This window comes from Cyphomyrmex costatus, unplaced genomic scaffold (assembly GCF_001594065.2).
Source record: "Cyphomyrmex costatus isolate MS0001 unplaced genomic scaffold, Ccosl1.0 scaffold146, whole genome shotgun sequence".
Lineage (NCBI taxonomy): Eukaryota > Metazoa > Arthropoda > Insecta > Hymenoptera > Formicidae > Cyphomyrmex > Cyphomyrmex costatus.
The window spans coordinates 575,186-589,449 of NW_017275457.1; the positions used below are offsets into that span (position 1 = coordinate 575,186).

General features: G+C 35.2%; 1 protein-coding gene across 1 annotated transcript in view; it reads left to right on the top strand.

Annotated features, from left to right (window-relative positions):
* Positions 1–4,498: 4,498 nt before the first annotated feature.
* The window catches only part of Syt7 (Synaptotagmin 7), a 156,282-nt gene continuing 146,516 nt past the window's right edge, over positions 4,499–14,264 (top strand). The window contains exon 1 of the mRNA XM_018551772.1: positions 4,499–4,544. The gene's annotated coding sequence lies outside the window, so the exon portion shown is untranslated. The remainder of the gene's footprint in view (positions 4,545–14,264) is intronic.

Sequence of the window (14,264 nt, forward strand, 5' to 3'; positions counted from 1 at the left end):
TCTCTCTCTCTCTCTCTCTCTCTCTCTCTCTCTCTCTCTCTCGCATTATATCAGAACTAATCGCTAAAATATAATCGGCTTTAATATCTTTTGTGCCAGGTCACGTTAACCGTGCAACGCAAGAACGTTTCGATCTTTAAGCTAGATTCTCTTAGCGGGTTCTATTAAATGCACTCAATGATTACTTATATCGAGGCACGAACGACGTTTTCAACTCGATTCCCGCAGCGCCGCGCCACGCGTCGCCCGGATCATGTAAATTAAATCACTGAACCGCGGCCCGCGGAGACGCGTCCTTATTACATTCGTCGGAAATATCGCAAGCTGGCAAATAAATCCGCCGGAATCTCAACTTTGCTGTTCGACCGATTAAACGCGGATGTTACTTTCAGTTTACGCGAACGTGTTCGGTCTGTCGAAACGTTTCTCATATATGCACCTATTCATTGCTATCTGACCGAATATGCGGGACTATCCTTTGCGCGATTTCAAAGGGCTGGAATGCGAAAACCGTTTATAGTCAATATTTATATAGGTCAAATATTTTTCGACTGCTCTGTTAATGGGGGAGTCTTCATTACACATCGTTACAGTACTCTCTTGAGCATCTTTGACAAGGTGCTTGATTAATAATGAACTCTTTCAAATTCTGTCCGCCGTTGATAGGAACGTGCGTCTGATTTATGCATTTTAAAAACTTACCTCTCAATAATGAAATAAAATGACGAGATAAAATTAATAAAATTATAACAAAAGGCATAAGATATACACATACAGTACATATACGTGTGTATACATAAATACGTGTATTTGATATGAAAATTGTGGTGCAAGGTGCAATACTACGTCTCGCTATGCTTACACGCGTTCGGCATAAATTTTGCAAACACGTGAAGTAGTAAGTGACACGACGGCGCTGCGTGACTGCCAATGGAGGTCACTTTATACATCCACTATAAGATTCATGCAACAAATAGAGAGTCGCTGTGTCTCAAAAGAGAGTGTTTTGAGAATATTCACTGGGTGCTCTGCACGCACGGATCGTATTGCACGTTAACACAGTGCACAGTGTTCCATATGCGCCATACGCGAAACAATATCTTCTCTTTTATTTAACATGGCATTTTATTCTTATGTTCAAATGACAATATCGAGACAAAGAGGATCGTGATGTCTTGGCGCAAAACTCATATATTTCTCTCTAAATTTTTTTAGAATGAAATCTTTTTCAAACGAGTGAAAATTTATCTCCAATTCACTTCAGTCGATAGCACTGCCACTCAGAATGAAGTGACATTTCAATTTTTTTTATAACGGTGAATGTTTCATTTGTTTGAAGTGAAACATCAGTCAAGATGACTCTTTAACTCTTAGTGACAGTTCGGCATCATTATGTTACCGTTGCGCAACTCTTTTACTATACTATATATAATATCGAGGTACTAGAGTTACTTTTTAGAATAAAAATATTTAATCTCAGCATGCATAGATTCTTGTCAGCATTTATTTTTAAAAGAAAAGAAACGATGTCGACATTTTTATATATATATATCAACTGTATATCGACTCAACAAATCACAACGTCGGCACGACGACGAGACGACCATTAGTGTGATTCGTTTACTGAATTTCTTCTTGTTTAACGTATGCATTGTTTCCAATTGTTACAATGACACAATATAGATTCACTCTAATTACGAGTGAAGGTATTCATTTCACGATATCAAATGGAAAAATTTACTGTATATAAATGAAAAGTTACTCCAATTTGAGCGATTCAATAATCACTGTATTTTTCAAGCGAATTTTATTCCAAGAAATTTAGAGAAAATAAAGTTGATCAATACGAAGTTTATTTTTCTTTCATCGAGTTTGTCCAAGTATCAATAGTACTTAGTGATTAAATATAATTCTTATGAGTTGAACTTTGGGGAGACAGCTGAACGATAAGACAAAACTTTTCACTTACTGTATTAGCTTGAAAGAATTTTTACAACTTCAATCAAATTTCCATTTTGGGATTAAGTGTGAGGACAAAATGGAAGATTGAAAAAATATGGCAAAGAATAGATCGTGCTCGAGCCGTTAAAATGTAATATGATGAACTTTTATACACGGAGCTTTCGCGTCTTATTTAATATACATAATATTTTATCCTTGTGTCTAAATAGCAATATTCAAAAAAGGAGATCGAATTGGCGCAAAACTTGTGCATTGTAAAGATGACCAAGGAGTTTAACCCGTTTATTTTCTCTCCATGTCGAGTTTATCTGGGTGTCGACAATGCTATATAACGATTGAACATGCTTCTCACGAGCTTCAGAGAGGCAGTTAAATGATAAGACTAAACTTCTCACTTATAGCGAATTCAGTTGAATACATTATAAGTGCACACTCAATGCACATTAAAGCCATTGTACACAAATTGACGTTAGAATGTGTTGTTATATTAAACTTAAAAGACGGGTGGAAGCCATAAAGTTTTAGATACACTGCTGTGTGATAAACTATGTATCTTATAATTCGAAATATTTGATTCGAGTCAAATCAGTGTATGGCTTTAATACGCGTCAACCGAATTCTCTATTAGCTTTAAAGAATATCTGTTTTAATCAGATTTTAGGATTACTCGTAATAAAAGCATAAGATTAAAGACTGAAATATATTTTGGTAAATAATGAACTCTCCTTTTACTCAGATCATTAAAATTTAATACGATATACCTACATAAAGTCTATTCACGAAAAGTTTTCTGCTTATTTAATCTTTCATCCTTCCGTCCAAACAGCACCATCTGAAAAAGAGAGTCGTGACAACTGGCGCAAAACTTATGCATTGTAAAGTTGACCAATTAAGAATTTACTTTCCTTATAGAATCTATCTAAGCACCGACTTAGAGATTGAATATGTTTCTCACGAGTTAAGCTTCGGAAAGGCAGTTGAACGGAGTGAAACTAAACTTCGCACTTAGCTTCAAAGTATATCTCTACTTCAATCAAATTTCCATTTTAGATTCAGTTGTGAAGGCGTGAGTTTGAAGATCGAAATATTACGATCAAACGATGGACTCTCTCTCTCTCTCTTTACTCTTTAAAATTTCATACGATGGGTCTCTATACACATGTGGCTTTTCTGCGTAGCTAATAATATCCTGAACACGTTTGTATATACATTTCGCGACATCGATTCGGAGATCCATTATTATATACCGTGTAACGATACAGTGCGAAGTCTTACTTTGTCATTCATCAGCGGTGACATTCGCACGTGAGTTTCCGACATACGCCGACATGTGTGTATATGTATACGTGCCGGCGCGTAACATATATTTTAGCTTCCACACACGGCATTAGAATGTTATCGACAGTGCGGAGCTGTCACGGGGAACGGCCGGAACAATTGAGCTACTTCGCTTAATTGCCGGCCGATCCGTCCGTCCGCAAATGGAATGAAATGGAATATGGAGCATATATCGTGTCACAATCGATACGCGGTTTTACATACGCCACCCCCGTATACGCTCTTTAGCGTTAACATGCTCGTACTTGGCGTGGGTAGGCGCGAGCGACGAGCGCAAGGGCGAAGTTGGGCGAGTAAACTCAGCCGAATTGAACTACTGAATTGCACGGTGGGATTGCGCGGATGAGCAACTTCAATAATTATCCCTCATGAGAATCGCACACTCGGCGAGTCTCTCAAATTCCGGTTAACCGACTGTGGCCGGTGGAGATGAACATCCCGTCCTCCAGGGTACGCGGAACGATAACGGTGACGCTCCTTCAAGATCGACGATGAGATTTTCCCGTCTCGCCCTCGTGCCTTCTCGCGTCACCTCGCGTCTCTCTATCCGTTATTGATTGCGGACGCAGGTATTAATTATGCGAGCGTGTCTCAGTATAAGACACCGGCCTGTCGTCACTACGATGATATGCATTTAATTTTTCCCGAGAGACTCGTGTGATCGGCGCATCATCTGGAATTAAGTGTAAAATTGTAAAAATAATACTATAACACTTTTTTTTTTAGCCTACAGCTTCTTCCAGCTTATAAATATAACAGTTTTATAACAGTAACAGTTATAAAACAGAATTTACCTCGCTGACATTTCGATAAAAAAATTTTTTTAATAAATGGAAATTTATTATTTTTTAAATATATTTTTATATAGTTTTGATTTTAAACTCTTTACTTTTCTGTACAGCCAAAAAATGTATTTCTATTCAAATGAAAATTTTTATTCTATTCCGGTAAAGTTGAAGCTGCAATGTAAAGCATTAGGTTTTAAGAAGTTTATTTAAAAGTAGATTTAAAACATTAGAGGTTTGAAACTTTTAAAAGTCTTGATTGTATTAGCATTAGAATGCTCGACGGGAAGCTTCGTTAAAGAAAAGCCCTTGATAAATCATTGTCTTCTTTACAGGTGATTTCCACCTCCCGGAGGATGTAAACGCGCGTAATCTCGTCGGACGGGCTCCATCCCACCCGCCCTTTTCGAGCTTCAATGAGGATCTAGGATAGGATAGGCTTGCATCCTCGAATTATTGGTAAGTCGTGCCAACACGCTGTTCAACGTCCGCTCAATATCGTCTTTTAATCGCGTTTATCCCTTATTCGCGTGAATGCGATTTCCGATTTTCTACTTCTCGGTTGGAGGCAGCGAATATCACAATCCCGGGAATCATAAATCATGAGCTGCGTATAACGTAGAAAATCTTTGCGAGATTTATGAGATCTCGCGCGTCGGTGTAATTCAAGAGAGGATGACGAGTGATCGTAAGAACAAACTCTCTGACGCGATAAAATATCTTCTCACATAATATATGAAGATTAAAAATATAAATATCGTTTCGGGCGATTTATATAGCTCACGTTTTACGCGCAGGCACTTATTTGAGAATTAGACCATGCTTAGCGTGCGGAATCGCTGAATGCAATTTTCAGAGCGTGACATTTTCAATAGGTGCGATTTTCTACTTGAACGCGTATACGCGGCCGGAAATGTCGTCGCCGTTAACATAAATTTTATCCTAAATACACAGAAAATGACTGTGCGTGATTCATTGTTCGTCCTAGTGCGGAAATAGAACTAAATTTTGCTACAGGAAATCGATATTATCGATCACATACTTCCCCTTGGCTAATGTAGGCAGATATATAATAGACTATATATAGATTGTATATAGATTACGTGAAGAAGGGTGACATTCTATTTTCTCGCTCTCTTTCATTTATTCTCTCTCTCTCTCTCTCTTTGTTTATATATTCATAGAGGAACGGATTTATTTTGACAGATTTGTTTCACAGATTAAATTAAATAATTTCTTAAAGGGGCACTTTCTAAATGCGAATTAAACTTATAAAGTTTTACGGCAACGATATTTTTTTGTCTGAAGAACCTATCTGACGTTTAATCTCAAGCGTGTGTTTGTGTACCGCATAAAGATAGACGTCTGTTTTATTTTGTAGTTAGTTTCTCATTACGTGTTTTATATATTATGCGAGAAAGTACAAGAGAAAGATTCCAATCTAGCTTTATATCTCTTTAACGTTTGATGTTAACTGAGAAAAATGTTCTCGTTATACAACAAGAAGGACAAACTGAATTTTGATTGTGTAAATCAGAATTCTGGTTATCTCAATTAGAATGTGTTTGATAAATTTAATTATAAAATTTATATTATATATCTTTCTGATTGAATCTATCAAAATTTCAATTTATATCAACATTTCTTTCCAATGTAGTCTCTATCTCTATTTTGCCACGAAATAATTTTAAGAGCCTGATTAATCTAACGAACATGACTTTACAATTAGAAACCGCTGGCATAACTCTACTTTGATGCAGGTACCATCAATTTCAGGCATCTCCGATAGTCCTTAATAAAGGAGAGAATGTTCCACGGAATTAAGGTTTAATATACCGATATATACATAGATCTTTGTACAAGCAGTGTGCTAAGCAAATTCTTTGAATACTAATAGCACGACCCTCGACCTCTAGAAAATAATAGTTAATTAGCTACATATAAATAACGAATTTAGTCAGTTTCTATTTTTATTAATGTATCTATATATTTGTCCTTTTAAATGATAAATTGTCTGTTAAATTAAAAAAAAATGTTAGAATGTATATTGAGCACAGTTTTGCACACGTATTATTTTTATTTCACGGAACAATGACCAAATATGTGTATTACAACAGAATTGATATACAAGGCTTGAATATTTCTGAAATAGTTCTGTAAAGGTTCTCGTATTACATGTACATAGGTATACATAAAGTGATCGGACCCTATTTGCTTACCTAAGCTGTGTGATTTTTTTTCTAATTTTTTGCTGAGAGTCCAACATTGAAAACTGATAGATTCAAAAGCGGAAATATTTGAACATTAAAAAATATTTGATTTTTTCATATATATATAAGACATTTTCAAACATCACGATGAAAATACAAACTAAATAGGTTGTCAATTATAATATACTATTTATACCTTGTAACCATCTCTTGGTAATAATAGAAAGCAATTACTTATCTACAAATCATTACATCACGACCACAATGTTCAATATTTTGTTTCACTGACAGTAACATAATGAACAAATAAACTGATGCGAATCGCACGGACAACCTGCATGAATTATATATACTAATGTTCCGTTAAATTTATCCATAAATGTAATTACCCACAAATAGCGTATATTGCATATAGACCAAGGTCTGGTTGCCTTACATAAGTTACCTATTTTCACGGTTGAATTATCTTTCTCTCTTTGCCTCAGCATCACGTTTGCACGATCAGTCCTGAATCACAGAAAACCTTCGTTCGTTGTTAAGGGCACGGGGGAAGCCACATATGCGCGAGAGTCGTAACTTCCAACAGCGGTGAAATATCTCTTGCGAGATGGTCTGCTGTGCATTCGCCGTTTCGCACGAGATCGAACCACCGCACATCCTCCACTACGTCCTGCTGCAATTTGAACGCGCACGGCTGATCCCGACTTTCGCACTCCCTTCGGCCATGTCGGAGTCTGAGTTGAAAAATCGCGTGATATTTTTATATCAGGAAATCACTGATTTTACGGTTGTTGCTACAAATTATCTGGGCAATTTCAGGAGGATAGATATTGGCGAAAGCGATTTGTTCATTGCGTAATTCGAAATCGATTTCAGCAAAACTAAAGTTTACTGAGCTTTCGTATCGGTAGAAATCATTCTGCTAATGGAATAGTTAATAGATTAAATAGTATATATTAATCGAAACAGTTTTTCTTATAGGTATTCACTTTTTTGCTACACCATATTGGATAATCGTCTTGTTTCATCGAGTCACATTAAATTTACGAGCAGAGTTCGGTAAAATAACTGATACGACCTATTTAAAATATTAAATATTAAATATTAAATAGTTCCGAAAACTTATTTTAAAATAATAAATAACTTTTATTTATTTTTATTTATATTTTTTAATTTAAAATGTATATTTTAAACAACTTTTTTTTTTTAATTTTAACGTTTGAATTCTGCACATGAAAAGTATGTGAATATATATTTTATTATTTTTTAAATTACTCTCTAATTGTTCTTTTGAATTGAATTATTATTAACTTTTGTAGTTTGTGTGAAGAATAGAAAGACATAAATTTCGCATTGTTTGATTTTATATGTGGAATCTGAAATCTTTAATATATTTTTTGCAATAAATTTCATGCTCCTTTTGTCTTACTAAATAGTCGTCTGTAAAGTTTTAGAGCCAGAAATTTAAGAGAATAAATTTGAGTATAATTCTCCTCTCCTTTAGTTCAATACTTTTCACATTTTCGCGCGCAATTATCTAGGACCAATATATTATATGTAGACGACTGATTAAGCTAACTATTCGTTACCGGTCTTCTAATCCTAAAACGATAGCGGGCTGTATCTGAGTTCATAAGACATTGACGGTCCCCGGAAATCGATATCCTCTCTCGGTCGCGGCTAGTAGGTACCAAATACGCAAATACCGGAATGCATTGCATGTCAGGATTCGATGTGAATTCCCTTTCTCAGAATGGCACGCGCTAAGTTTATTTGTCTCGTTGAATTATTTATTACACTTCCATGTTCTGACGACACATTAATGTCTCCCCCTGTCCCTCTCAACCTCGTTTCCCCGCTTCGGGCGCTTTATAATTTATCATAGACGATCGCGATAACGAGGCGTCGATAAAAGAGCCTTAATGGTGACAATTCCGACATGGACGGACGTTTGAATTCGAAGAACTCTTGCTCGTTGTTGTTACATATAAATTAGGTATTCTGGCATTAACGCGATTCATCACCCGCTGGGAAAAGTACCTTTTCCTATCCCGAGGCTCTGCCTTTCAATAAGCAACGAGCTAGGGAGATTGAAATTACCCCTGTGGGGTAACGCAATTTCTTAGCCCTCTCTACTCCGGGGTTTGTATTCGAATTAACGAGTTTTGACGGAAGTTCTTCCGGCCTGTTCTATCTTGCATACATCCGCGTTATCGCGGAGAAGGTAATCTGTTTCATTTGCGTCTCCATCGGAGACATGCGAAGTCACACCGACACCGATAAAGCAATATTCACACGTTGCCGTAGTTTATGAACGGCCGATTGGATCGAAAGATAGCTGTCAAATTCAGCGTTAAACTCTAGTGACGCTGTCGATCTCACACATCTCGATATTCTTTTTTGTATTTTTGCATAGACTAGCCAAATAAACTTTTATCTTTTTGTTTCGTAATTATTTTATGTTATTCATTCCGATTAAAACGTATATATGTTTAATAAAGATGTTACATATCCGACAATGACGTTGTTATCAATATTTGCCGCTCTCAATGCGGTTCAACTATAATTTCCATAAATACATACGAAAGGGTAACTTAATTAGATAGAACTGGTTTTATGTTAAAACGCGTGCACTTCTACGTGTGTGTTCGACATTATACAGGGAGCAACATCAGCCAACTAGTTGTACAATGTAATCGAACAACTATAAATGTTGTAATGGATGTGGAGTGTAACGAGAGACCTTGTGCTTCGAGGAAAGTGGGTGATACGAGTGTACATACTAGGGGTTAAGTCGCAACGGATGTGGGCCGTGTTTGAGTACAGTTTCTATCGAGTAGAGCAAGTTGTTACCTCTTATTGTTAAATGCGAAGAAAGAAAAAAACACACTGAAAAGAAAAGATTGGTTGCTGTAGTAATTTAGACGGTAAAATATAGGATAGCATTTTTAATTGGCTGTAGCATTCAATTTTTTGGTTGCAACAGCCAATTTTTGATTGCGTTAATCATCCTGCTGAAAATTGGCTACTGCAGCTAATTAAAAATGCTATGCCATATTCAGCCAATCTTTTTTTTTTTCGGTGCACTGATATAGATGTAAATAGATCTTTTGTCAATTGTGTAGCTCCCAATTAATTTTAATGGGCCATAAAATTGTTGAAATTTCTGTGTCGTCACCCTTTCGAGCTCAATCCTTCACGGACCGATATATTGTTGGGGCGTAGAAATAAAAATAGAAAAACGGGATATCCATTTCCATGAAGGGCGAATGTAAAGTGTTTGTGTGTAATATAAATCTAAATATATATAGCAAGAGAGAGTGATAATTATATTTATCGGTAACCTACGAGAAATTAAATTCTATGAGACGCATGGATCCTATTTTTATGATAGATTAAAAAACGGTAATTTTTTATAACTTTTCTTATATTTTAAGATTCGATAGGGTTAGATGTCCACTTGTGCGTACGGCAAGGAGAATAAGTAATTTCTCGCCTTGGAATGCTGCGTCGAGATAGGTCGATATTTATATTGTTTTTTAGGACTGTCTTAAATAATATCTTAAGATGCTACTGCTCTCTAATTGGCTTATAACATATTGTAAGACTTTACTTAAGACGGTCTTAATTATAAGAACTAAATATGAATACCATGCTGTAACGTAAAAGAATGGACAGGTAGCGATGTTATTTACAACGCAACCGCGGCACTCGTGATTATTGAACTACATTATCGAACAATTTTTTAAGCGGGACAGGCGAGAGTTTATGGAAGAGCTGATCAATATGTCGTGAAACTCAAGTATATATGTCTTATGGACGGGAAATCTGGGACGAAAATACCATCCTGTCACCCTGCGAAAACCTGTGAATCTCCTGAGCTGGTGAATCTGATGAATTGTGATAAATCGATGTAGATTTTGTTTATTTTAACAGTCGTATACATCATTAGGAGGAATTTTTTTATTACGAAGGAAGAAAGATTGGCATACGAGACATCCCTGATTACATGAATCCATCAATCAGGTGCAGGTATAACATTATAACAGGAGAAACGGTCAAGGTTACGACTCAATATTGGCAATTCTGAGCGAGTAGAACGGGTCAGCTATGAATAAATGGTCGAATTTTGGCCCCATCGTGTTTTATTTTCGTCGGTGCTTCCTCCCCTTTAACTCACGGGGAGCTAATGTTATATGTATTATGCAAGGGCTCCGAGTTAATTTCGTATTACTAGTGTTACAATAACGCTTCTTCAAGCGATCGACTGAAATATTCAGCGAGAACGAAGACGCCAATTGATCTCCGGTTAGATTGGATGATAACCGTTTCCTTCCAGCGACGCTCGTGGAGTGTAACGTGGGTGAAATTAAATGGTTCTTTTACTTGTGCACTATTAGTGACGCGATTCCTTTTAGGATTACTTTAAGGTATTAATTCGAAAAGCGTTCTTGTCAATTTTAACGAGTACCCACGACGTATTAAGAGAAAAAAGCATTTTTTTTTTGCCTTTTTATGTATGTGATTTTTAAAGCGATAACAAAAAAATATATATTTATATTGTATAATGCATGTACATATTTTGCGTCCAGAGGGCAATCTCTGAAAAAAATCTCGTTGGCAGTATTTTCGACCAAACACGATGCGCCCTTCTATGATATTTCAGTGAAACATGTGTGGACGGTATTGCGTTCGCGCAAATATGCATTGAGATAAAATGCCATGCAACGGAAATTCAAAACATCTTGATACGCTCTTCAAAAGCGACGAATTTGGTGGTCCGAGAAATACATTTCTGGGTTTTATCGATTGGCATTATATTGTGATTAGACAATATTTCTAGCGTATCAAATATCGAAATACTTACCATGTTTATGCGAATATATATCGATTTTGAAATTGATCCTTAAAAATAAATGTTTTAAACGGGGGTGTAATATCATCCGATCAATATTAGCTCGTTCTACTTGTTGACACGAGAAATTCGATAGAAGTACGTTCGAAACGAACAGTATAACATACAATGTACGAGTAAATCACTTAATATATTTTCTCTTGTATTGTCCATTTGTAATGGAATTGAGCACTTAACGTATTGGCGAAATTTTCTCTGAAGTAATTTTACTTAAATAAGAATTTTTCGATATCCACGAGAAAACGCCTTCGCTGCCCTGGAAAATACAATTCCGTTAGTTCTACGTCTTTTGACAAAACCGTGCATGTGTAACGTACGTTTGTGCATTTTTCGTGTAGACTGCAGGTCGCGCGAAGTAAGAGTTCTCGCGACGACTTTACCTGAAATCTTGTTATAAAACGGCGTGTGCAGGTCACGGTGCGTTTCGCCTAGTTGCACCGTAAAATATGCTCTCCGGGGAAATAAAAGGGCATTTTTAAGAATCGATTTCTTCATCCACGTGACCGACATATCGCGCTGTCGTTGAAGGGATATGATATCTTTCATTTGCGTTATTACGCGTGGAAGATTCATCGCGTGCGTGCACATAATGCGTCCAAATGAGAATGAGATTCGTTGCGTAATTATAAATAATATTACCGTCATTTGTCCAAATGGAGTGCGATGTGTCTCCTTCATGCCGTCGCTGTGCATCGGCGATATATTACTGAAGATAAATCGTGCCGAATATAGTTCACGGCCACGCCGTACAAATTTCTGGTAAAATCCGGTGCCGGGTTCTGTGTCAAGTGTACACTATTGTTGAATTATTTTTTGCGTGACCTTTTCGCGTTAACTTCAATGGTCGTGGTCCGTTTTCGATAAAGTTACTTCCTTTAAAAAATATACTACCTTTAACGAAAGTAATAATTTTATTATTTTAATTTTATGCGAAGGACGTTCGTTACAAATTGAATTTAAACCTGTCCCAAGCAAACAGTGTGTAATGGAATTTTTTATTCTAGAACGTAACAGAAACATTATCTCAGATATGAAATTATATAACTTTCTACATTATTTTTCCAATTCCCAGCAAAATATCTTTATAGAATAATAATAAAGTAATATGTTAGTTGTTTGTAGCGATATAATTCTTCGAGTTAAAATGGACCGAGTAAAGCGTTACTATTTGTTGTTGGAAGTTAGATGAGATCGTGGAAGTACGAACGCGATATTAGGTTACTACTGATTGCCGAAAATAATGAGACGTGGTAGATAATGAATGTCGCTTTTGAACTTCCCCGGAAAGTGATTTTAGTCTGCGAGTTTGCATTGCTTCAATTTGTTAAGTGCTCTTTCGGTATAATCGATTTTCAAGGATCAGGCCATGTATCTTGCCGGAGACAACTGAGATAATTCAACCTGCTCTTGCGCCGACAAAATTTTATATTCCGCTGAGCAAAGTTCATGCTTGTATTTTCATTTTCTCGGGCTTTTGGTTTGTATCTGTCTGTCGCTCGGATAAGACCTCGGCGCCGGCTTTGGCTGCACTCACTGACATTTCCATTCGATGTTTATCGCACGTCTTTTCCCACTGAGCTCTCTCTATATTTATTTTACACTGGTCGTTGGTTGTCAGGGCCCTACTGCGAGATTGTACAGTTGATATACCGATGATGGGATCTAATATATATGTATAAATAAGCCTGGAACTACAGGCACATTGGTTGCATTGACTCATCTTTTAATATACTTATAAATTTACGTAATACATTATTTTATTACGCCAACTGTAACGTAAAATGTGGGACTTAATAGTACGATCATGTTCTAAAAGTTCGAAGTAGACTTTTCATTAATGAAGGCTAGTTGTTGCAGTTTTCAAAAGTTTAAAGTCGGACATCTTAGCAATTAAGACTCGTGCTCCTTCAAGTTCCTTTAAACTTAAAAAAAAAAACAAAAATGAACTATAAATTAACTAACAAATAAAGTTATTTTACTTAGTTCGATTAATAAGGAATTATTTTTATTTTTTTATATGCTACACTATTAAAGCTAAATTTTTTATTCAGAAAATACTAATTTCACAAAGAAAATATTTTACTGATTTCTGTACACGTTTTATGGAATATTTTAGAGATAAAAGTAAAAGAGGTAAAAAACAATTGGATGGAAATGTATTATTTCAAGAGATTGAAGTCAACCTTTTTGAGATATAATAAATATCGTTTCTCCTACAAAAATTTTTATAATGTTGCAGATTATAAAAAAGCTTGTATAATTAAAGTTTTGGTAAATTAAATTTCAAGATTACAATTAGATAAATAAAAGCTCAGAATTTTATTAATTATAAATTGTTCAAATAATGGCTTTATGAAATGGGAGATTTAGTCACTAAAATTTTTATTTTAGCAACAGTTATTAAACATTTACGATTTGTTCCAGTTTTTGCGAGATGAAAATTCGGTAATAAAAAAATGACGATTTGAATGGGAGGAAATTTTAATTTAAAATCAATCGTTGCGAATACAAATCAATGATTATACAATATTACAATATTTATCAGAATATTCACAAAAGGACGGGGAAATATGTCTCATTCCATATACTGCTACCGGAGAGTTGACCTGGAGTAGTTACATAGAACAGTAACCAGCGATCCCATTTCTGTAATTTAAATGAGAAACCGTGTATCTCGACATAGAATGTCAAGAAACCTTCGTTCTCTATGTCTTTCAAATAATTACAAACTTCAATTTTTTCTATTTTAATTAACCGTAAATGTTTATACAATACAATAATTTTATATAAATAATATATATATACATATATATAATTATATCTGATATATGTATATATATTATTGTCTAATAATAATATATAATATATAATTGATATTTATATAATTAATATAATACTATAGGGTAATTAATAATTGATTATTGGTAAATAATTATATCAAAATTTTGTTGTTAGTATTATAAAATAATACTAAATCATAATATCCGTGGTATATATAATATTGGAATGTCTATTTTCAAAATTTATCATAATTCAAATTCATTCATTGTAACA